At 41.5% G+C, this 26,123-nt stretch overlaps 1 long non-coding RNA gene across 1 annotated transcript; it reads right to left on the bottom strand.

The window, feature by feature from the left end:
• Positions 1 to 3,662: 3,662 nt before the first annotated feature.
• LOC131136251 (uncharacterized) lies at positions 3,663 to 24,994 on the bottom strand. The gene is made up of 4 exons (XR_013629568.1): positions 24,878 to 24,994; positions 24,748 to 24,765; positions 19,630 to 19,710; positions 3,663 to 4,520 (listed from the first exon to the last, which is right to left on the bottom strand). It is a non-coding gene; the product is annotated as an uncharacterized LOC131136251 (long non-coding RNA).
• Between the last annotated feature and the right edge of the window lie 1,129 nt (positions 24,995 to 26,123).

Below are 26,123 nucleotides of genomic sequence, written 5' to 3'. Positions count from 1 at the left end.
TGTGTCACCCCTGTCACCTTTTTTTTAGAGGTCACAGTTTTTTTTGCTAGATTTTTAAAGCTGGACTGGTGGTGCACCCCGGCAGCCAGAAATCTGCTTCATTAGGACCGATACAAGGCAGCGCAGAGGCTATTATGCCAAAATGCACACTCTGTTTGGGAACTAGTGCTCTAACCTGAGTGCCCATAAACTGTCTCCACCCTCCAACACCAAGCAGCAGTGACAGTAACTAAGCTTACAAATGGCAAAATAGGTTACCGAAATTCACATGCAACTCAATAACGTTAGCGGTGACTTTCCAAATAACTTTACGAGAACTGATCTTATTGTTATAACGATAACATTTAACCCTGCAATGTTATGAATTATATTTACCAAGACAAAACACACTGACATTTGTGACAAACATCAGGTCAGTTCACATTACTTCTCTATGTAAAATTATGAAAACAATCTGCAACTTACTTGAATTTGAACTGTTAACCAAATTTAAATAAATAAAACTAAAATGTCGATGTTCACTCAGCGTTACTTGTTAACATTTATCTGGATTTAGAGTACCCGGTGAATAAAGTGAATTCTGTTGCCCAATCAAGATAAATTCAAGATAAAAAGTATGAAATGGGACAACATTGGCTATTATCCCCAATGTCGGACTGTAATTTTAGTGTATGTATCCAAATTATGACGAAATTTGATACACACCTTTAGGGGACTGACAAACAGTCTGTCTTGTTGAAAAACATGGCCGCCGTCAAGCAAAACATCTTTGAAGCAACACGAGCAGGAATTAGCATTGACCATTCTCTTGATTATAAAACTTATAAAACTAGCGGTTAGTGGTTAGCGCGCAGACCTCACAGCTAGGAGACCAGGGTTCAATTCCACCCTCGGCCATCTCTGTGTGGAGTTTGCATGTTCTCCCCGTGCATGCGTGGGTTTTTTCCGGGTACTCCGGTTTCCTCCCACATTCCAAAAACATGCTAGGTTAATTGGTGACTCCAAATTGTCCATAGGTATGAATGTGAGTGTGAATGGTTGTTTGTCTATATGTGCCCTGTGATTGGCTGGCGACCAGTCCAGGGTGTACCCCGCCTCTCGCCCGAAGACAGCTGGGACCCCCGCGACCCTTGTGAGGAAAAAGTGGTAGAAAATGAATGAATAAATGAATGAATGAAAATGAATGAAAACACTCATACATTAAAAAAACAACATGAGCACTTGAACACTATTAACACTTGAGCAAAAACGGCAAGGATAAACTCCCCAAGGGAAGAAACCGCAAACAAAATGAACAAAACTCCCTTCCTCTTGTTACCTATCCTATGTCTAATGTATTGTTTTATAACCTGAGATGATTTATGTCCATCTTTGCTACAATAGGTGGCGCTTTTCAACCTTACAATGTAGCTTTTTTTGGCTAACCTTGACCAAAATTTAGGCTATACTAAGCCGCTAATGCACTTGTTTGTCACTTCCTCCTCTCCTGACGTCCTTCTACTTTGAATAATCAACCAAGTCTGAGTCACGGTGTTCACTGATTACCTTCAGAAAACAGAAAGGAACACCTTAAGAACATGCGGCCCATTGATCCTACTTTTCCATGACGTGCGTCCGCAACACACACACAAACACACACACACTTGACCTGCTGCTTATTGGAATTCAGACTGGGGCCCAGGTAGGGGAAGCTCTATCCATATATGGGCATAGGAGGAAGCGGGCCAGGTGTGTGCGATAAGAATGCCGTTGAAACACACACACACACACACAGACACAATGTAACCGTGACGTGTACGTCTTAAGCCTGAGAACGCTGGCACTGCCATTGTTGCTGTATAAACATCACAGACGTCATGCGGAAAAGAAAGTAAAGGGAAAGTATTGAAAGAAAAAATGAACTCACAGATAATTGTACTGATTGTACTAATTAGCACATCTTTATAGGAAAACAAATATGTTTTGGCATGTGAGGAAGGACATGACATCCCTATCGTTTATTAGAGCTGAAAAAAAGTGGGTCAAATGAAATGCTGGCACAGGTGAATTACGGCTTGATGGTTACAACACCATGACTCAGCTGAGTCAACACAGCACGGCGCTTAACGCACATTCACATAACAGCTAAGAAAACATTCTCAAAAATCACTATGCTTTTTTTTTTAAATGTTTTCAGCTAGGATGTATTATTTGCTGACAATCCTTAAAATAGCTACAATGCTTTAGAAAACAATGATTTTTGCTCTTTTTCTTTTCATAAATCATTCGTAGCATAAATTACCTGTTTAAAAGTGAACGAATAACAGCGAGAAAGTCCTACTCTGCAGTCTAAAAAAAAAAAAATTTTAAGATAGATTATGTTTTTTAATATTGTCTTATTTGTAAAATGCATACACAATATTAAATAAAATATTAAATAAATATAAGTAAATAAATAATATAAAATATATATTAAAAAATGTAATAAATTATATACAAATTATATACATAATTATGATTACAAAAAATATAAATTAATTCAAAACATCAATACATTATGGTTAAACACAAACAGATTTTTAAATCTGATATATATAAAAAAAATATAACACCACCACCACTAGTTTGTACTGACTGAACAAATCATCTCAATATTTCACAATTCAAATTAAGTTAAAATGTAAAAATTTAATTTGACCTGAATGAAATGATCACTACTGTCTTGTCTACATGTACATGTCCATCACGTGTGCACATACACATAACCAGTCTCAGAGAATCGCCCGACAATTTGGGGTCTTTGTGTGGTGATGATATATGCTATGTCTGCTATACACTTAATGATACCTAACATTAGTAGCTAAACTATGCCAAATCACTAACATCACTAACAAAAACCGAGTATAGTATATTGTATATATATTTATACTGTATATTTTGTATTTTCATTTTTAATAGATGTGCCTGCACCTTCTTCACCAAAACAAATTCCTAGTATGTGTTTGATCATACCTGGCAATAAACAATTTCTTATTCTGATTCTGAACATTCGGAAGACCTGACAACAAACATACTGGGCCCCAGCGCACTTTGCAAATTTTGGCGCAGTCTGGCGCAGCACCGCGCACCCACGCCTCCATCCCTCCAATGAGTGAGAGGGTTTAACACAGCCGAGTGTAATCTTAACCAATCAAATTGACGTCCCTCATTGCGCATCATTGCGAGTCCACCACATGCGTCATTCACCACATGCGCCCCCTTGTGGGACACGTCATCTGTTACACAGTTACATTAAACACAGCATCACGCTAATCCATGCATCTTACTTTGCACCATTCCTGCTCTACATCGGCAAATAGGAGAACCTTTGATGGTATATTCACAGTATCCCATCAAAAATGTATTTAGCCTACTGTAACTAATGCGCATGCATGTCTGATTCATGGCGGGTAATACCCATTTGAGGGTTAGCACCTCCCCATGCAGTACTTAACCAATATAGACAGCTCCTCTATGACCTAATAATACAACCTGTATGAATAGTTTTTTCCCTTCACTGAAGTTTGTCGCTGCAGGAAGGCGTCAGGCTCACTTCCTGCCAAGTAGGACAGGGGCGGGTTCATTCCGTAGGCAGCGTGATAAGACCTCATGTGGGGGGGGGTTTGCAAGCGGCGGCAGGGTCAGATTCCATGGTAATCTCATCGAGATTCCTGCAAAGCATCTCCCTGCCAATTTCCAATCCTATCACACGCTCTTTGCCGGAAACGGCAGCTGATAGGATGACCAACGTGGACGCTTCCATGATGCTGACACACAAACACACAATGCCGTGTGTGGAATGGCAGGTAGTGCTAATGCTAATTATAGCCTGAGGTAAAGCTATCTTACGCTGGAAATTCTTGTTTGCACAAAAAAGTGACAACTTGTTGTGAGTAATGGCAGCTGGAATGGAAGCGTGGTCTTAGTCACGGCAAGTGGGAGACGTACTCAAGAACAACAACAGCTGGGCGGCGGGCCACCACTTTTTTAAGAACGCACTTTAGGTGGTCAGCTGGTTCGTGACTAAGCCCCCCATACTCCAAAGAAAAAAGCACACACAATACACACAAGCATACATATACGCAAATCTCAGCCAATCACGTGTGGCGCCCATTCATAAAGAGTCCTATGATATGACAACCCCCCCCACCTTCCTCCTCCGCCTCCTCCTCCACTTCATTCATGCTGACTGAGTGGCTATCTGTGTCAAATGAACGAGGGTGGGGGGTGCACTCAGCGTGACCGACAGAGGAAGTAGCGCATCCGCCGTTAACCGCCGTCATCACATGAAAGTACCCCCCCCCACACACACAGACATATACACACACACAAAACATGTCACCTTTCAATACATGTCAACAACATATGACAGTTTTCCACTTACCCGTGTTTAGGAACCAGATGAACTCCTTGCGTTCTGTCCTATCCTGTTCCCTTTTCCATGTTCTAGAGTCCTCCGTTAAGTTGCTTCCGAGTGTAGATTCCGGCTTTTTAACTTCAAGCTATCAGGAGGAGGATAGAGAAATAGAAAGAGAGAGAGAGAGAGAGAGAAGCTATTGGGTAAGAAGGTCTCACCCACGTCACCATTTGGACAAATCACACACTCCTACTTCTTCCTATCACTGTCTTTTTTATTCCTGCATTCCCTTAAGTGTAATCAGTAACAGGCTCACAGTATATATACATATATATATATATATATATATATATAAACATATATATATACATATGTACTGTATACACAGTATATAAGGCTCCCTCTGGGCTAAAAGGTGCTTTCCCGGCGCTCTGGAGTCGTTAAACCTCCCAGTGAACGCCCCGCCAAAGCAGCGCTATCACATGTTACACAGCAGCGGCACAGCCGCTTCTATCTCTCTGACACACACACACACACTCACACACATACATACATATAGTCGAGATCACTGCTCTTTATAGTGTGGCTCTTGAAATGAAAAAAAAGGGGGGCGGTCCCCAGTGCAGCCCAATGGGGGCAGTGTCCTGTTACACGGTTCTCAATTGAGGTTAGTGAGAGGGCATCCATTGAGAAAAAAAAAGGAGAGAGGAGGGAAGACTGAAGAAGGAGGAGGAGAAAAAAACAGGGAGGGCCACCTCTGTGTAATGTGTGTGTGGACCGTAAGGCAGGAAACCCCCGGCACCCGAGCTGCTGGGACGCCTGTAGAAAATGGACCTGAGTGGACCACATTACACCGACATAGATAACCGCCATTGTGAATAGGATTAATGCGTTAGTCCAGGGGTGTCCAATGTCTGGCCCGTGGGCAATTTGCAGCGCTCAGATTGTTATTGGCCCTTGGCATATTCTAGTAATAAAATTAGATCGGATCATTACAAAGGACAATATAAGACACTCATAAAAGAGAAAAGATATGAAAGGTGAGATGACTCTTTGTGTGTTTGTTACACAAAAAGGCATTTACTGTATATTTTCCGAAGTATAAGTCGCACTTTTTTTCATAGGTTGGCTGTTCCTGCGACTTATACTCCAGAGCGACTTATAAATGAAAAAACTGTTTATGTTACATAAACACTGGACACCGTTTCTGTTCATGTTTATTTTTTGTGTAGCTTAATAACCATTGTGTTAGCATATTCAGCCTGTTCTCTATTATTTTATTGTTAGAACCTGCCTTCCAAGAGGACGTAATGTCTGTTTTGGTCAAGTAGTTTGTAAAATAAATTACCCACAAAAAATGTGACTTATACTCCAGTGCAACTTATGTATGTTTTTTCCTATCTAATTATGCATTTTTGGCCTTGTGCGACTTCTTCAGAGCGACTTATTGTGGAAAATATTTGGGTAACTTTGGCAAAATTGCACTCAGTGATCTTTGTGAAAATGAATTGGTGAACCCTGACCTCGCCCGTGAGATACAATTCCCAAAAAAACAATGAGCACCCCTGCAGCATTGACAAAGGAACACCAAAACAAACAATAAATCAAGAAAAAAAATGTGAAAATTTCCCTATTTCTCTTTTATGGAAATCATTTATCTAGTTCGACTTTGTTTCTGATTGTTAATCTTAAAAATGTGTAATTTGGCTACAATCTAAGAAATCATTAACCAAAGAATGCCCATCTGTCTACAAGGGTTCATGGACAACTAGCAACTAGTCATTTTTGCATAACCCTGCCGCCAAAAAAAGCCTGATAGTACTGCAACAATAAAGCACAAAAATCTACCCAAGGGAAACAAATACGCAAAAATGAGTACAGTCGTTCCTCCCACAGGTTTCCAAAAATCTATTAATGAAGAAATTATGCTGTTTTGTACTTGAATACGGCCTATTTTTAGTCAAAACATATACATATTGAAGCAAATGTATTCATATTTATTGCCTAAATTATGCACATTCAAACATAAAATGGCTAAATGAAGCAAAAATACACATATAACGCGTTCAGAAGATGCATTCAAAGACGCTGTGAATGATATGTGGTATTCTATACTGGTCATTTGGTGTCAGCAATGCTACTGTAATGTTCGCTGAGACACACAATCACCAGAATTGAATTATCTCAGACTTCTCTAATAAAAACACAGGCTATGTCCATCAAAAACTAAATTCTGAATCCCTGACATCACTTCCTGTATGACCGCTACTATATTGTACTACTATAAAGTGAGTATAAGGGTGTTATTTCATGTTTTAGAGGAGAGTTATAATGTTAATAACCGTATTTAGAAGGTTGTAAGCAGGTTTTCTATGAAAATATTGAAATTAGAAATAAGGATTCCTACCTCAAATTCACTTATCACTGTTAGGTTTGGAACAGATTAACTGTGATGAACGAGGGATTACTGTATATATGTTTTGGATAATCATCATTATTAACTAACTTATAAAAGTTCACATTCTAACAAATTTAGTAGCTTCTTTGGTGGAAGGAAGGTGAAACTAGTAGTAATTTTGTCTTGCTTAGTAAAAAAACCCCCAAAAAGTTGTGACATCATCCAAGCCCCCTTGAGGCAGGTGACCAGGAAGTAGCATGGTGGAGGTCACTGCCATGTGCTGACCTGAGAACAACCTTGGACCTCCACCCTCTGGCAACTAACCCCTCCAAACTTCTGCCAACTCTTTCCGACATCCTGCCATTCTACCCCCACATGCCGACAACCACACCTATCAAAAGGTTTGGACCCTCACCCCCCACACCCTTCCCCACCCTTCTCCACCCGTGTGCTCCCTCCCTCGCTTGTCGGCGCTTGGGGGCTCGGCCTGAGAAGAGGGTTTCAATGGGAGTCTGCAACCTTCAGGAATGACATAGCTGCCTGCTTACTCACAGGAGGGAGGCCATGTGACTCATCAAAGCCAATGCTGCGCCCATGTTATACACATTTGGCCAAACACACACACACACACACACACCGCCTTTGTAGGGCCTTCATTCATAACTTCTCCATAACCTCTGTGACTCACTCCTCAAGACGTTCGACCCAAATAGCCCAATAATCCCGATCCACATTTGACTGACGGGACCCTCAATTGAACATTTCCATGCCTCATGCTGAGCAAGATGAGTTTTTACGCTTTATAAAGCTGCTCTTGCGTTTTCCCACCCTGCTTTACGATGAGCTCATGTGGCTGGCTGCGGAGGTCCCGACCCAAAATTTTAGCACCACTGACTTAGATCATGTTGTTGCCCAAAATAACATGACTGTGACATAACTCTCACACGTACTCTCCAACACCGCCATCACACGATAACGCTTCAGAAAAGTCAGCATGAAGGAAACGTTCTCGAAGCACCAATTTGTTCTTAGCTTTCGTCTGGATCTGGATTTGGATTTGGATTTGGATTTTGGAAGGAGCAGAAATTTACTTGTGACCCCCCTGATTTATCCGATTTATTAAGTACTATAAATACTATAAATTTGTACATGTTGGGGGCGGCACGGCGGTCGAGTGGTTAGCACGCAGACCTCACAGCTAGGAGACCAGGGTTAAATTCCCACCCTCGGCCATCTCTGTGTGGAGTTTGCATGTTCTCCCCGCGCTTGTGTGGGTTTTCCGGTTTCCTCCCACATTCCAAAAACATGCTAGGTTAATTGGTGACTCCAAATTGTCCATAGGTATGAATGTGAGTGTGAATGGTTGTTTGTCTATATGTGCCCTGTGATTGGCTGGCGACCAGTCCAAGGTGTACCCCACCCCTCGCCCGAAGACAGCTGGGATAGGCTCCAGCACCCCCGCGACCCTCGTGAGGAAAAGCGGTAGAAAATGAATGAATGAATGAATGTACATGTTGGTAGGTCTGCATTGAAATGAAAGCCTCTCGCAACCTCCCTGACAGTTCCCTGAACCCCCAGGGGGTACCCACCCCACTATTTGAGAAGCACTGGTTCTCAAACTATTTTAGGGTTACTTAAAAAAGCATTTGATCCGCTATTTTTGTAGTCTCCATCAGAAAACAAACAGTCACATTGGAATAAAGGCTAATTACGTACAAATAAAACGCTCATCAGCCTTGTAATTAGTTTACTTACTCCTGACATAAGCTAATGAAAAAATGTTGTGTTTTCATAGCAAAATGTAAAGCATTATTAATTAGCGGCGTATCCAGACACAATACTGTATGTTGCTGGAAGAACATCCAACTAAAGATAAAAATAAACGCAAAACAAAATGCATCTACACATTTTCGAGGTGTTGCCAGTTGAGTAAAACTTGGGAACAGAGATACAATTTCCATATTATATTTAAGCCATAGTCGTATTAACCATTCATTCATTTTCTACCGCTTATCCTCACGAGGGTCGCGAGGGGTGCTGGAGCCTATCCCAGCTGTCTTCGGGCGAGAGGCGGGGTACACCCTGGACTGGTCGCCAGCCAATCACAGGGCACATATAGACAAACAACCATTCACACTCATATTCATACCTATGGACAATTTGGAGTCGCCAATTAACCTAGCATGTTTTTGGAATGTGGGAGGAAACCGGAGTACCCGGAGAAAACCCACGCATGCACGGGGAGAACTCCACACAGAGATGGCCGAGGGTGGAATTGAACTCTGGTCCTCCTAGCTGCGAGGTCTGTGCGCTAACCACTAGATCACCGTGCCGCCCCGTATTAGCCATGTTTATAAAAAAACAGTTTTGGTCACAATAATCATTGTATCAAATGTTCGTAACAGTATTTATAATACATACTGTATGCACATACTGTACTCACAGTGTATACAATTGGTCATACCTCAGAGGAAAAAAAACCTTAAATCAGAAGGTTGGCAATCAACGTTTTCAAAGACTCTGTGGTCGAGACTCGACAGCGAGCCCATCTTGGCAAAAGGAATTGGCTTGTGGCTCTGACTGAAGACAGAGAGAGAGAGTGGGTGTGTGCGTGAATCACGGCCTGTCGCGTGTCGATCCGATGAATGAACCAGTCTGTGAGCGATTTCGCTCGCCGGGTCTGATGGGTGGCCGGACTCGGACAGGCGGGTGAGTCAAGACCACAGCAGATCAAATGACGGCAGAACTGCCAAACAACATCAGGAGTCATATAAACGCCTTTACTCCCGCCCTCATTATTCAACGTTATGTCAACAGAATTTACATTTGGCACAAAATAGCGCACTGTAACTAGTAAAAAGAGCTATTTTTAGATTGTGTCTGTTTTTATGTTTGTCATCTTTGCGGAGTGTTAGAATGTTGTGTTTTTTTGTTGTTGTTGTGGCAAGACTTGCTTTTTAAAAACCCATAATAACCCATAATATTCTATTACAGAATATAGCACAAAATGTCAGCCATGTTTGTGGAGTGTTTGCATGTTCTGACAGGACTCGCTAGAATAACTTTTAGTATAGAAATTATTCAATAATTGCTCTATGAATTAGAACAAAAAGTAAAAAATATTGTAATTAATCCAACTAATTTTTAGCACTTCCTGTATGACTCAATGTAAGCCTTATTGTGTAAACATGTATCATAGATTATTATGTAGTTTGAAATGGCAAAATATAGTGTTTAGAGTAGCACATCAGCCATGTTTGTAGTTTCAAGTTAATTATGATTACACCCAAAACACACATTAATTATTAAAATGTTTGTACAAAGTTACACTGTACTAAGTATAAAAGTAACAATTTTTTATAGTCATTTATATTGTTGTATTAGTGTAGTAATAACTCAATAACAATGGAGAATTGATAAAATAATAATATTTTCCCCATTTTCTGGGTTATTTGTGCTAAAAGCAATGAGTCACTCGGAGCTAATTACTTTAAAAAAAATCTTGGCATTAAACGTGACATTCAAGTTTTGAATGTCTATATTACAGAATATAATGTTTCCAGCACAAAATGTCAGCCATGTTTGAGTGTTTGCATGTTCTGAAAAGAATAACTTTTAGTACATAAATTATTCAATAATTGCTCTATGAATTAGAACAAAAAGTTATATTGTTATAATTTTTAGCACTTCCTGTATGACTCAATGTAAGCCTTACTGTGTAAACATGTATCATAGATTATTATGCCCCTAGCAGTTTGAAATGGCAAAATATAGTGTTTAGAGTAGCACGTCAGCCATGTTTGTAGTTTCAAGTACAACAGGCACACTGACAGCCATGACGTTAATTATGATTATACCCAGAACACTTATTAATTATTAAAATGTTTGTACAAAGTTACACTGTACTTAGTATAAAAGTGACAATTTTTTATAGTCTTTTTATATTGTTGTATTAGTGGATTAATAACTTAATAACAATGGAGAATTGATAAAATAATAATATTACTGCAGATTTTCCCCATTTTCTGGGTTATTTGTGCTAAAAGCAATGAGTCACTCGGAGCAAATTATTAAAAAAAAAATCTTGGCATTAAACGTGACATTCAAGTTTTGGGACAAATCATTTTTTGTGCTGTTGTTTTAACAAAACGGAACACTTTGCCATTTTAGAATGTGACTCAGTCTATTGTGAGCGGCGCCTGCTCGCTTTCTCTGGGTGGATACAAGGGCGGAGATGCGTTTTCGACACAGCCGGGGCCTTTCCTTCATGTTGACACACACACACACACACACACATACACACACAATGGAAAAGGAAGCTGGGGATTCCTGAGATTCCTGTGGACAAAAAGGTGTGAACTCAGGCAGCCGAGCAGCCTGGGAATTCTGCCGTGCTCGCGCTTCACAGGCAGTTTAATGGCCGAGAGGAGTTCTGGTGACATGGGTGCAGATAAGCAAGACTTAGAGAGATAAGGTCTAGGAATTCAAACAACAGGGCGAAGAATAAACTGTTTTGGGTTTCTTGAAAGGCGCTGTATAAATCAAATTTATTATTCTGATTAGAATATTAGACCAGGGTTTAATTCCCACCCTCGGCCATCTCTGTGTGGAGTTTGCATGTTCTCCCCGTGCATGTGTGGGTTTTCTCCGGGTACTCCGGTTTCCTCCCACATTCCAAAAACATGCTAGGTTAATTGGTGACTCCAAATTGTCCATAGGTATGAATGTGAGTGTGAATGGTTGTTTGTCTATATGTGCCCTGTGATTGGCTGGCGACCAGTCCAGGGTGTACCCCGCCTCTCGCCAGAAGACAGCTAGGATAGGCTCCAGCACCCCCCGTGACCCTCGTGAGGAAAAGCGGTAGAAAATGAATGAATGATTAGAATATTTGTTATTACAGAAGGTGAAGGTAATAACGGTGACGTTTTTACGGTGCACTTTTTTAATACTTAAATGTCCTTATAAAAAAAAAACCAGTAGCACCTTGGTGAGCGTACACCTCGGTTAGCGTCTTTTTTGGTTAACATTGAAAATTCGCAGCTAAATTTTCCAGTTAGAGTACAATATGGTCTTGTCGTTTTACTACTACACTGCTTGACTGCAACTGTGTTCTAGTATAGGGGGAAGGGGGAAGAAGGATAGGGGGAAGGGGGGATGCTTGAAGGACCCTTCACTGACTATATTAGGCCAGTGTGTTTGTGGCCAGCTCACATCCTGACTGTGATGTCATGGTCACGCTGGCGAGGCATGACTGCGTGTCTTATCTGTGCCCACTGGGCTTTGCTCTACATTGCTGTCCGTCTCTGTGTGTGTGTGTGTGTTTGTGTGAGAGTGCATTAGCCTATGGTAACCCCTCGCAGACGCAGGTACACCGCTGAACATTTTTAATAGCTTGGAACTTCTGGTATTGTAGCTCAATTTTGTATTGTTCATTTTATCATCCGTTTTCAATCCAAATATTTAGTCGGTTGTGTTGCCTTCGATTCATTCATTCATTCATTTTCATTTGCTGGAGCCTATGCCAGCTGTCTTTGGGCGAGAGGCGGGGTACACCCTGGACTGGTCGCCAGCCAATCACAGGGCACATATAGACAAACAACCATTCACACTCACATTCATACCTATGGACAATTTGGAGTCACCAATTAACCTAGCATGTTTTTGGAATGTGGGAGGAAACCGGAGTACCCGGAAAAAACCCACGCATGCACGGGGAGAACATGCAAACTCCACACAGAGATGGCCGAGGGTGGAATTGAATTGAGACCTCTCCTAGCTGTGAGGTCTGCGCGCTAACCACTCGACCGCCGTGCCGCCCGCCTTCTTTTCATTTACAATACAAAATGCATTGAAGTAGGTGTGCGTTCAGCGAATCAACTAACCTAGCATGATGTTAAAATGTGTGTGGAATGTTAGCTCACACAGCTATGCTAATGTTGCTAACATTTGTGTCGTCCTTTCCCGCTCCTTAATGTCCCACTCCTTAAAATACACTCGCAAATAACATACATTTATGTAAATGTATAACAATATTGGAAATAATTTAACAAAAAAAATAATCTACAGCTCAAATCCCATAGTTTTTGCATGTATATGTTGTTTATTGTGAGCACGACGGGCCTTGAACATACCACGTAGCATGTGCTAACTTTTGCTAACTTTTGCTGCACAGATACTACTATACTGTATTTTCAATGTCTTTCTTTCACCTCATATTTTGGTCTCAAATATCAATATAGGAATGCATAAAGGTAGAGTTTTGATGACGTTATTGAGTGCTAATGTGCATATTTGTTGGTAGGCAACACAACATCACGTTAATTCTTGCTAGCAGTCTGCCTTTCTGCACCACTATGTACATCTGTGTAATACTTGCTTTTATAGTCAGTATAGTTACTCCAGACTCCATTCACTGTGCAATATCTGATCAACCTCCATGTGCAATATTAAGGGCTCTAAATGCAATATACTAAGTTCTATGTGAAGTATTTTCCATAATGCCTCATATTAACTCACTAGCAAGATCTCAGTGTATAGACTGGTCATATATCTCATCTCGTTTCATATTATCTACATACTGTATTGTATATAACTCTGGGAAAAACTGTTGATTTTGTTAATACTTGGGTTGTTTATATTGTTTATTTTTCTATATTGTGTATTTTGTACTGCTTAACTTGCTGCTGTGTAATGCAAATTTCCCCACTGAGGGACGAATAAAGGCATATCTTATCTTATCTTATCTTATCTTTACCACACACATCAAACAGAGTTCTCTCCAAAACACAAAATCCAGGCTCGTACTTGTATATGGTGGGTCTGTATTCATTTTTTTTTCAATTTGATCTTTGAAAAATATTAGAATCTGTAACCATGAAGTAGTTCTGTAGTTATTGGGACTAGTAAAACGTTTGTATTGCTATTTTTTTTTACTTCCTAGGCATGTTGGTGTAGTAGTCATCCTCATATTTTTAGGACAGGTGATAAACTGGAGGGTGAAAAGGTTACATTTCTTCTGCCTGAGTCATGTGGGATAGCTACTGGATTGACTGCAAACACAAAGCATCACAACGTCATTGAAGGCCATTTTAGTGCTATTCTGGTCGGGAATGAGACTCCAAATCTTTGTGACTGGGTGGAATGGGACTTTGATTTAATGTTGTCATAGGAGTCATGATATGCTACAAAGTAATACAAAATATTGGTATCTCAGTTTTCTTTAGTACCCCTCCTCTCGACAGCTGGGATAGGCTCCAGCATCCCCTGCAACCCTCGTAAGGATAAGCGGTAGAAAATGGGGTCGAGTGGTTAGCGCGCAGACCTCACAGCTAGGAGACCAGGGTTCAATTCCACCCTCGGCCATCTCTGTGTGGAGTTTGCATGTTCTCCCCGTGCATGCGTGGGTTTTCTCCGGGTACTCCGGTTTCCTCCCACATTCCAAAAACATGCTAGGTTAATTGGCGACTCCAAATTGTCCATAGGTATGAATGTGAGTGTGAATGGTTGTTTGTCTATATGTGCCCTGTGATTGGCTGGCGACCAGTCCAGGGTGTACCCCGCCTCTCGCCCGAAGACATATGGAATAGGCTCCAGCACAACCCGGTAGAAAATGAATGAATGAATGAGTTTTCTTCAGTGATTTGTTCCAAAGGGTTAGACAAAAAATGAAATATGAAAACCTAGGCGGACAAGAGACGTTTGTGAGTTGGAGATGTATGTGTGGTGTTGGAACGTTACAGTACGGGACAAATGAACCAGTTTGTTACTTGCAATACTGTACAAAAACTGGCAAAACGTGGCTGTATGAATTTCTGTAGTATTGACCCTTAAGAAGATAATAAAATGAAATATGAGGGTGTATTGTCCAGTACTGTACATTAAGTAAACAGCGACAGTAAGACCACAATGTGACTCTATAGGAGTACGTTGCTACCACTTCGTCATCACCGCCCCCCCCACCCCCTTTCCTCTTCCTCTTCCCTTCAGAGGTGCGAGAAGGGGAAAAACATCTCCAGCGAGTGAATGAGCGACTGTGCTGCCTTCAGAGCACACGAGAGCGGCAAGCGCTGCCAAGGCGGTGAGGGGTCACGCCGCCGGGAATGTGTGTGTAATAATATGCGGTGTCTCCTAGGGACCACTTGCATCGCGTGTCAGCTCCCCCCAGTGGCCGGTGGAGAGTATCGCTACGCAAGGGCGCTACCGTCCCACCCTTCACTTCCACCTAGCCTAACCCCCACACACACCCATACTGTCATCCACCATTTCCTCACCACACCCTAACTGGACCCTTGGCTCCAGTCCCCACACCCCAGACTGGTGGACTCCCTGTGACATTCCTGGAGAACCACCTTCCATTATCTTCAAGACTGGCACAACCCAGGAAGCTGCTGCTGACGCTGCTACTGTACAGCTCGCTGCCCCCCACCCCTCCGCCCACCACACCCCAACTTCCAGTTCTAAGAAAGCATGTTTGCAGTACAGTACGCAGAAATGAAAGCCAAGTCGCTCAGGTCATGTGCGTCAACGAAAAACTGAAGAGCAATTACACGCATCTTTTGGATGAAAGCGTTCTTTTTGACGGTGCTTTGACTTTGAAGCTTCACTGTGAACGCTCAAGGAGCTAAAACCTCAGCCGACGCTCAACAGCCACAGACCTGCTATTTATTTTTAAAGGTGCCATATATAAATAAGCACGACAATACAATAGCATATTGGACTCGTGTCATCCCAAATGTAGCCTTAATGCTGGAATATAGAGAGTTCAACTAGTTTTGTGTATCTGTAGCTTTAATGCTAATGAGCTGTGTTTGTCTCCAAGAAGCACTATTGCATATTTTATCCACATTATACATTCATTCATTCATTTTCTACCGCTTTTTCCTTTTTCGCGGGGGTGCTGGAGCCTATCCCAGCTGTCTTCGGGCGAGAGGCGGAGTACACCCTGGACTGGTCGCCAGCCAATCACAGGGCACATATAGACAAACAACCATTCACACTCACATTCATACCTATGGACAATTTGGAGTCGCCAATTAACCTAGCATGTTTTTGGAATGTGGGAGGAAACCGGAGTACCCGGAGAAAACCCACGCATGCACGGGGAGAACATGCAAACTCCACACAGAGATGGCTGAGGGTGGAATTGAGGGTGGTAGCTGTGAGGTCTGCGCGCTAACCACTTGACTGCCGTGCCGCCCACATTATACATATATTACGAATATGTTATCACATGCCATAAATCACATACAACAAACATTAGCAACACCAGCATAGCAATGTGAGCTACAGAGCTAACATTACAGTCACATTTTAACAGCAAAATCCTACTGTGCTGAAGAAAAACAGCAACTCAGATGTCTGTAGCTGACTGACAGGAAATTCGGAAAAGCACTTTAGGATGTGTTTGACGTGTTTGAAGCTGTGTAGCGAAGCCTGTCCATAATCCTTCCATAATTATGCATCATTTGAATTGAATTTTGCACAAAAATGTAAAGACGTCTTACTCAGTATCTGTACCATTCCACCATAAAATTTGAGAAAATGAGTTGTGTAGTCGCGCAGACCTCACAGCTAGGAGACCAGGGTTCAATTCCACCCTCGGACATCTTTGTGTGGAGTTTGCATGTTCTCCCCGTGCATGCGTGGGTTTTTATCCAGGTACTCCGTTTTCCTCCCACATTCCAAAAACATGCTAGGTTAATTGGTGACTCCAAATTGTCCATAGGTATGAATGTGAGTGTGAATGGTTGTTTGTCTATATGTGCCCTGTGATTGGCTGGCGACCAGTCCAGGGTGTACCCCGCCTCTCGCCCAAAGACAGCTGGAATAGAATCCAACACGCTTGCGACCCTTGTGAGGATAAGCAGTAGAAAATGAATGAATGAATCAGGTCGCAAGTTCGATTCCACCGTCGGCCATCTCTGTGTGGAGTTTGCATGTTCTCCCCGTGCATGCGTGGGTTTTCTCCGGGTACTCCGGTTTCCTCCCACATTCCAAAAACATGCTAGGTTAATTGGCGACTCCAAATTGTCCGTAGGTATGAATGTGAGTGTGAATGGTTGTTTGTCTATATGTGCCCTGTGATTGGCTGGCGACCGGTCCAGGGTGTACCCCGCCTCTCGCCCAAAGACAGCTGGAATAGGCTCCAGCACGCTTGCGACCCTTGTGAGGATAAGCAGTAGAAAATGAATGAACGAATCAGGTCGCAAGTTCGATTCCACCGTCGGCCATCTCTGTGTGGAGTTTGCATGTTCTCCCCGTGTATGTGTGGGTTTTCTCCGGGTACTCCGGTTTCCTCCCACATTCCAAAAACATGCTAGGTTAATTGGTGACTCCAAATTGTCCATAGGTATGAATGTGAGTGTGAATGGTTGTTTGTCTATATGTGCCATGTGATTGGCTGGCGACCAAAGACAGCTGGAATAGGATCCAACACGCTCGCGACCCTTGTGAGGATAAGCAGTAGAAAATGAATGAACGAATCAGGTCACAAGTTCGATTCCACGGTCGGTCATCTGCTAACAAACAACAATCATATACGGTGTAGCTATACAGTATGAGTGAGTCTTTATGCTGTTTTTCTTTTCCAATCCATCAAGTCTACCACTTCCTCCTTCCTCTTGGACATTAAATAACCCTTCTCCAGCAGCGTGTTTTTCCCCTTAGAGGGCTCTCATTCAGGGCTGACTCACAAGCGTTGGCCCACTCAGCAACAACAACCATTACCAACCCGCCTCCTCCTTCTCAACCCCCGCCCGTACCCCAGCGTGGGAGGCAGGCGGCCCGGCCCGGGACCAGAGCCTCGGGGCGAGGCACCACGCATACACGAACCGACAACTCGGGAGCTTTTTTTTTTTTTTTAAAGTGCTTCACCCACACACAATAACACACAATAACACACTTGCAACCCACATGCTGTACCCACGCTGATTTAAAGCACCTCTTTAATGCTGTCATGTACGCACGTCTAAAGGGAGGGGGGGCCAAGCAAGGGAAACACGTGGGAGTGTGTGTGGGTGGTATATTGTGTGTGTGTGTGTGTGCATGTACTGTAGCTACTGTTATCATGGGCCACAACATTAGGAACCTATCAACAATCTGCTGAGGTCAAAAACAAAACAAATCTGCCTTTACAAAAATAACAATGCTCAGTTGGGATGGTATTAACTTATTAATATGTTTATTTTTGTGGTTTTCACTTTATTATGAGGCGTTTCTAATACTGTGAGAGGGGTAAAATATTATAAACACATTTTAATATTAAGCTGAGCTAATAAGCGTTTGATTTCAATACCAAAACCATTACCAATCAAAACAATACCATACCAAATATTCCTATTATAGTATTTTAATAATAGTGTCTTTGCGTATATTCATGTCTTAATTTTTCATCATGTAATTTATTTCTTTATTTATAGCTAGTATTACTAGTTATGATTATTTATCAGATTTATATTATATTTTATTCTAATAATTCAAATTGTATTGTTCTTTTTTGTTCTGCATTTTACTCTTTATTTATTGCTTATTACTGTATACCTTGTACTGTATTTGTAATAATTGCTAGCATTTATGTATTCTATTATTATATTAATAATCATTTGTATATTTTTGCACAATAACAATATTGTGATAGGAATAATTCTCTGATGCATCAATCAAAACTGAGCATTATTATCTTAGTAAAGAACTGTCATCATTTATTTTGTTTTTATTTCATCTCTAATGCAGTGTAAATAATAAAAGACAGTTTCCTACCAGCAGTAAGGTTGTGGTCCATGCCTCGTTAAAAGTCAAAAAGTTGGAAGAGGGGACACGTCACTCACATCCCATCGTGTCCCGTTGCCGACACCCCTTTCCGTTCTTTTTTTCTTTCCTGGAGAGCCGCTAGACTCTCCGGGGTGTCACACGTTGTGGGATGGCCGCGCTCCGAAGGGGCCAGATTGCTCATTAGAATATCTCACATTTGAGTGTGGGCGAGCGTTTAGCGGGTGCCCGCCCCCTCCCTGCAGGCTCTGGGAACACTGTTCTGCGTCCAACAACGAGAGGGGTCCTGACCCACCGAGTCTGTCCGCTCCGAGCGAGTCCAAGTTACAAGTACACAACTTTTCCATCTCTTTGTGCATCATCTCGCATTAGTCCGCACATTTATTCAACACAATTTAGCTTGGCTTAGAGAAACATATTGGTAAATTCTAAAAATGTAAGTTTAAACTTCCTTTTTGGTCCAGCTCCCAAGCTTAAACAAATGATAAATTAAACTGGCAAATACTAACATTTGAGAAGCATACATTTTTCATCAAAATGCAAATTCTAACTGCAGTAATAGCCATTTTGTTAAACCCTCATGAAAAGTGGCCAATGCAATGAGTGACACGCTGCCAGGTCTTTTTAAATCAGCATACACTCATCGGACACTCTATTAGGCACATCTGCACAATTCTAATATCATCCAGTGTATGAAAGTTGTATTGTATTGCAAATTCTGCCTTTGAATGCTCGGTGTCCATGCTATTAACGTAACAAAATATTCATTACTGTGACTGCAGTGGCACACGTGCATCATACGAAGAGCTGTTCCTGATATTTGAACCCTTTCTTAAAGCTAAATAAGTAAAAATATTATAAACGGCCGTCAGTACGATGCCGTATAGCACACCGCTACAAACTACAAATGGAAATTATAGTGGAAATTATCACCTACATAAAGACAGAATTTCTGTACATATAAGAACGTGCAGATGCATTGAATAAAGCGTGCCGAAAATGCCCCCCAGGGCCACACTTTGGACACCCTTCATCTAATGCATTATAATCATTACTAATAATAATAATCCAAATGAACAGATAGTGGTACCTGTGGTCTCTTTTGTCTTTAGGCTCAGCGCTTTTCCCATTTGGAGACATTTTCCTGTAGCAGGAGAATTCCGCAGGGTGCCTACAAACACACACACACACACACACACACACACACAAAGAAACAATTAGCACAATAAGAGCATCACCAAAACCCCAAAAAACAAAAGGTAGTGAAGGATTGTGGAGCCTCTTTTTTATGCCGAATGAGGGGTTCCCATCATTCCCGGAGTGACAAAAAGAATGAAGTGAGAAGAGAAACACTAACGATGCATTCAGGCACCACTACCGTCTAGTTCAGGACTATTAAACTAAAGGAAGGCACATTTTCAGAAAATCGTTTAGTGCTGGTCGTTTTACTTTACTATTATTCTTAACTTCCATGTAATGTCAATGCAATGCCCTGACATACACAAAACGTAGTGATAGATTCAAAGGCAAGCGATAGTATGTTTATGCTTTTTACGACGGGAGTGCTTTGGGATTTTTAAGGACATTAGTCAAAGATCCTTAATATGAACACTGTGCTGTTTTTGATATTAATCCCAGGCTGACCAAGATTATAAATAATAGACATTTTCTGCCACATTTAGAAGTCTATGAAACATTAGAATTCCTGTGTTCCCGCATTCCTTTCAGTTTCATCACATTGTCAACATGGGCAGGTAAATCTCATTCCAACTCATCCACACACTTCTCACATCAGCGTGGAGACAAGTATTAGAGTGGGGGGTGATCCCAAAAAGTACCCATAATATGCTGCGAACACATTTGGTATACACCCAATGAGAATATTTGGATAACAGATGATAACTGTTCTTATGATTGGATTGTGCAGGTGTACCTAATGTTGTGGCCGGTTGAGCGCAAAACATCAAAGTGAAAGTGAACACTCATAGTGTCCTGCGGTGACGGCGTCAAAGGGGAAATACGCTAGCACCGTTGGGGGGGGGGTTACCTTCTCTCTATAACAAAAGTTGGACTTTTTCTCTTTCATGTGCCTCGCCACTCTCGCTCTGATTGTGGGAAATAAGTCTCATCGAGACGCTGGCACAATAGTGAAGAGCCGACGATACCGCCAGGACGTGAAATTCCCTGAATAAATTGATGTGGCCCACTCTCGTCTGGTTATGAGTGGCCAGGGGGAAGATTTCTGTTGTTTGTCGGGTATTTTGTTTTTCTGTCAAGTCACCTTTTTTTCCCCCCCAGAAACATTCACTGAGAACTAGTCTTGTTCTTGCAATGAGAAGTTAAACTCATTACCAGACATGATCACGGCGGCTTCTCTCCTCTGTATCAATTACATACGCCTTCAATTTGCATTTGCAACAATCGGACACTTAGGCGCTTCGCTTCATTAAGTAAAGGTCTAATTTAATAATACATCAGCAAAAGAAGTGTTGAGAATGAAATAAAGTGTCTTACGACTAAAAGCATGTTTGGAGTTGAGGAACCAAACCAAAAAAGAAAGCATATTATCTGCTTTTATATTAGATGTCACTGAGATTCAAGCAAAAAAACTCAAGAAAGAGGCAATAGGATGACATGAAAATGACCTAAAAATAAGTAGAAATTACATCTAATTATAAGAGACATAAAAAAAAAGAATGCCATATACGTAAACTTAAAAACTAAAGAATACCATCTGCATGATCGCAATATAATAAACAAAACACTGAGATAACAAAAAAACAAGACATCCTATGATACAAGACATTGGACGTTATGAGGAAATAACGGAAAAAGCCAATAGAGAGCAAAGGAATGACATGAGACTTAAAAAAAAACCAAGCGATTAGGTCATATGAGATTTAAGACAAAAGATAGAATGACATGAATTTGAAGTCAAACCCCTCAGGTAAAAAAACAGATACATGACATGATGATGACCGGAGTGTTGTAAAAAAAAAAAAGATCATGAGAAAAAAACACAAAACATTGACTTTGATGAGAAAATAAAAAGTGATAAGATGATGAGACACAAAATCCAAACACAACAGCAAAATAAAAATGTAATGACATTAAACAGACGTACGAAGAGAAAGAAAGAAAACACGAGTTTTAAGTCCAAAACCTCCTTGAAAAAACACATCTGAATCATCTTTAAAACACTGAAATAAAACAATATGAGAAACAACACCAAACACTGAATATCATAATAAACAAATGATCACATGACCAGACCCTTTGAAACTAGACGGTCCAAAACTATATATAAAGGAGCTATGAGAAATCAGTACAAACTTAGCAAAGATCTAACATCGAATGACGGCAATGAAGACAGGGAAAAAAAAATGATCAAAGCAATGATAGGATTCTATCAGACGCAAAATCCAAACAAAAAGATGTGATGATATTAGACATCAAACAATAAGGCAGCAATAAGATGATGGGACTTTAAGCGTATTTAAGCGTTATGAGATGAAGAAATGAGATGACAACCTCAAACAGAAAGCAGTAGATGAGAATATGAAAGTCATGAAACTAGGATGATAAACTAGAAGAAAAATAAGTATACAAAAGAAGACAGTATGATATTATAATTCAAATAAAGGTCTAACTCAAAATAAGAATGGGATGATGTTGAGGTGAAAAATGAGAGAATGTCAGATTTGGCATGAAATGAGACGTGATGAGGCATGAGGTGAAAGTATGTTTTGCTGCATCATACAAGTCAGACATGTTGGATTGTAAGTCTGCAAGTCCACACACACACACACACACCTATTACCTCTGCTATTCACCTTTGTGTGTGTGTGTTTTCTGCTAAACAATATCGATTCCAGGTCACAAAAGTGTGCTGAACTCGACCTATGACAAACATGTGACAGGAACGCCTACGCTGACGGGGGTGGCCGCCTTTGAAGTAGCAGATAACGACATAATGTCGCCATGTTGTTTCTTGCCCCCTAGGCTAAGCACAAAAAGTGGATGTTTTTTTAACTGGGAATCCTTACTATGAATTTAGCATTTTTGCAAGCTTGTTTGGGAACCGGTTTCGCCAAATCTCGGGGAAGAAAGGCATGTGAAGACGAGGTGTTTTCACTGTCTCCTTCACTGGGAATTCCCCCTTCGCTGAAGCCTCCCTCTCTGAGTCGCCGCAGCTGTACATTGGCCTGTTCGTGTACTCGCTGAAAGCATGTAGGCACTGCATATATATATGTGTGTGTGTGTGTGTGTTTCCTCCCGTATTCCCATGGCTGTACTCCTGAGTTAAAGCCTCTTAAATGTCCCCCCCCCCCCCCCCCCCACACACACACACACACCCCGTCTGCCTTTTGTCCTCCACGTTTCCACTGAAGTTTCCCCCGCATTCATGCCACCATTCACACTCCGGAATGCACTTTTACTTTGACAGGCACCTCGACTGCATGCAACTTGAAAACAAAGTACCGTATTGACCCGAATATAAGACCACTCCCCCGGACCCCTAGAAAAAAAAGACTGAAAAAGACAAGTTTTCGACTTCTCCCCCGAGCAAGTCTGAGCTTTTCTTCCTGTCACTCACATACACTTTAAAGGTTGCTAGCAGGTTAGCAAATAAGAGTTGACAAAAAAATGTGGTCGTCTTATATGCAGAGTCGAGTCAATGTAATGATGAAGGTCTATCCAGCAACAAAGAAATATAAACAAGGTCATGGTTGCTAGCAGGTTAGCAAATAAGAGTTGACAAAAAAATGTGGTCGTCTTATATGCGGAGTCGAGTCAATGTAATGATGAAGGTCTATCCAGCAACAAAGAAATATAAACAAGGTCATGGTTGCTAGCAGGTTAGCAAATAAGAGTTGACAAAAAAATGTGGTTGTCTTATATGCGGAGTCGAGTCAATGTAATGATGAAGCTCTATCCAGCAACAAAGAAATATAAACAATGTCATGGTTGCTAGCTGGTTAGCAAATAAGAGTTGACAAAAAAATGTGGTCGTCTTATATGCGGAGTCGAGTCAATGTAATGTTGAAGGTCTATCCAGCAACAAAGAAATATAAACAATTTCATGGTTGCTAGCAGGTTAGCAAATAAGAGTTGAAAAAAAAATGTGGTCGTCTTATATGCGGAGTCGAGTCAATGTAATGATGAAGGTCTATCCAGCAACAAAGAAATATAAACAAGGTCATGGTATATTCAGAACTGTCATAGATTAAGGTGGATACGTATGTATATTTTCAGCAAGTCCAAAAGTTGTGCAAATTTGTGGATTTACAGTAAAAAGTGTATGTTTTTGCATTGTGTAGGGACCTCGTGCATACATGAGTTATGCACAATCAACACCTACACACAAAACGCACACACACTTCAAATATGTGCTCTGGCTCAAAGAGGGCTCTGCACCCACTCACCCTGACACCCACACAGCCACCCACACACTCACGTGCACTGCCAAACACTCACGCTCTTGAGCCTCCCACTGCATCCCATTCCCACCACCCACTACCACACACATACACACATTTGGGGTGGGGGGGGTGTAATGTGTGTGTGTGGAGAGGGAGTGGGGGGGTGAATGAGCTCATCTATGCATTTTTCTTGCCAAAATGCCCCCCCCCCCATCCCAGGCTGTGTTGTCAAAGTTGTGCCACACGGATATAGAAAGACAAGAACACGTTGACGCCATACGTACATGCACGCATTTCACACCGGGTTTGATCTCTTTTTTTCTTTCCTTTTTTTTCAGGGGAAGATAAAATAAACATGCGATAATCACATTCCGTACATTTCTTTACCGCTGGTGGGAAGTTTCAACTGGTTTTCTTGCAAAAAAGCTGTGCGCATGTGTGCACGTGTGTGTGTATGTGTGTGTGTGTGTTGTGCAACCCTGTGAGAAGACGAAGAAGAGAGCGAAAAAAGGCAGAATGAGAGCGAAGGGAACAAAGAGATCTGGGGCGAAGTCTCACACATTCCTGAGTGTTGCCAATATTCTACCATCGCTGCTGCTGCTGCTGCTCTTCACACACACACACACACATGAACACACACACACACATGTCGTACACACGCTGGCAAGGACATCTCACGTGTGAATAACCATCTCTGTCATCCAACCAGAATGAATAGTAAAAGTTGTCCATGCAACATGTTGATTAAAAAGGTGACATGTGACAAGCAGCAACAAGGCTCCTACCTTTTTTATGTTAAATTTCTGGGGGACAAAAAGACAAAAAAGGATGCAAGAAGACAGAATTGAGAAGTCAAAACAAACAGTGTTATTGTTATTTTTTTTTTTTTAAAAAGAAGAAGTGATAACTTATTACCTGAGCACATGGCCGCATGCCGCTCACTTCCTCCATGCTTTTTGTCTCTCCTCCTCTCCAGTCTGCATGCTTCTCCATCTGTCTGTCTCTCAGCGTCTCTCTCTTCATGTCTTCCTCCCTCCCTCTCTCACTCTCTCTCTCTCCCCCCTTTTCTCTCCTCCCCTCTTGTGTGGAGCAACAAGCCCTCTCCTCCTCCTGTTTAGGATAGGAAACAAGTCGTCTCTCTCACTTTGGCACCTTCCTTCCTGCGCATGTTGGGGACACTCAATAAAGTTGTCCCGCTTTGTGATCACTGCAAGAGGACAGTTTGTGTGTCAAGCGTCGCTCGCCTCTTATTTACCTTCCGTGCATATACAGTATCTCCTCAAAGTGAGTACATACAGCAAGCGCACTGTATACATTGCCAAGGGATAATACTATAGAAAGTAAACTTGGAAAGAACTTAGAGTAGTCACTGTACACCTTCTATAGGAGTATGGATTGACTGTCCAGGGAAAATGTTTGAACACACATTATTGTTTAAATACTAGTGTACTAATCCAGCATACCCCCGCAACCCTAGTGAGGATAAGTGGTATACAAAACGGCTATTGCTAATTGTTTAAATATACTATCAGTGAGGAAATGATAGCTTTTTCTTTAGCAGGAACCAATCACAAGCTATCAATGCACTCACAACAAGCTTGTCAACTCATTGGAAATCACAGGAGGTCATTATATATAACAGTATAACAACAGTGTCATCTTACTAAGAACCCTTTTGTAGGAACACTAAACTCATCATACGGCAACTTAACACTCGAAAAGTATACCAGAGAAATACTAATAATCAGCCCGACACATCCATCCATACATTTTCTATGCCGCCTATCCTCATTAGGGTCATTGGTATGCTGGAGCCTATCCCAGCTGTTTTCGGGCGAGAGGCGGGGTACACCCTGGACTGGTCGCCAGCCAATCACAGGGCACATATAGACAAACAACCATTCACACTCACATTCATACCTATGAACAACTCGGAGTCACCAATTAACCTAGCATGCTTTTGGAATGTGGGAGGAAACCGGAGCACGAGAGTTTATAAAAAACAAAAACAAACAGCCCATCATTCCTCAAACCTACATCCTTTCCATAATTTTATGGGCTGGCAAGAATCACAGTATCATCTTACTAAGAACCCTTTTGTAGGAACACTAAACTCATAATACGGTAACTTAACACTCGAAAAGTATACCAGAGAAATACT

The sequence above is a fragment of the Doryrhamphus excisus genome, linkage group LG12 (assembly GCF_037039965.1).
Source record: "Doryrhamphus excisus strain RoL-2023G ecotype Guam linkage group LG12, RoL_Dexc_Guam_v1.1, whole genome shotgun sequence".
Taxonomy (NCBI): Eukaryota; Metazoa; Chordata; class Actinopteri; order Syngnathiformes; family Syngnathidae; genus Doryrhamphus; species Doryrhamphus excisus.
This window is presented reverse-complemented; position numbering and strand designations above follow the sequence as displayed.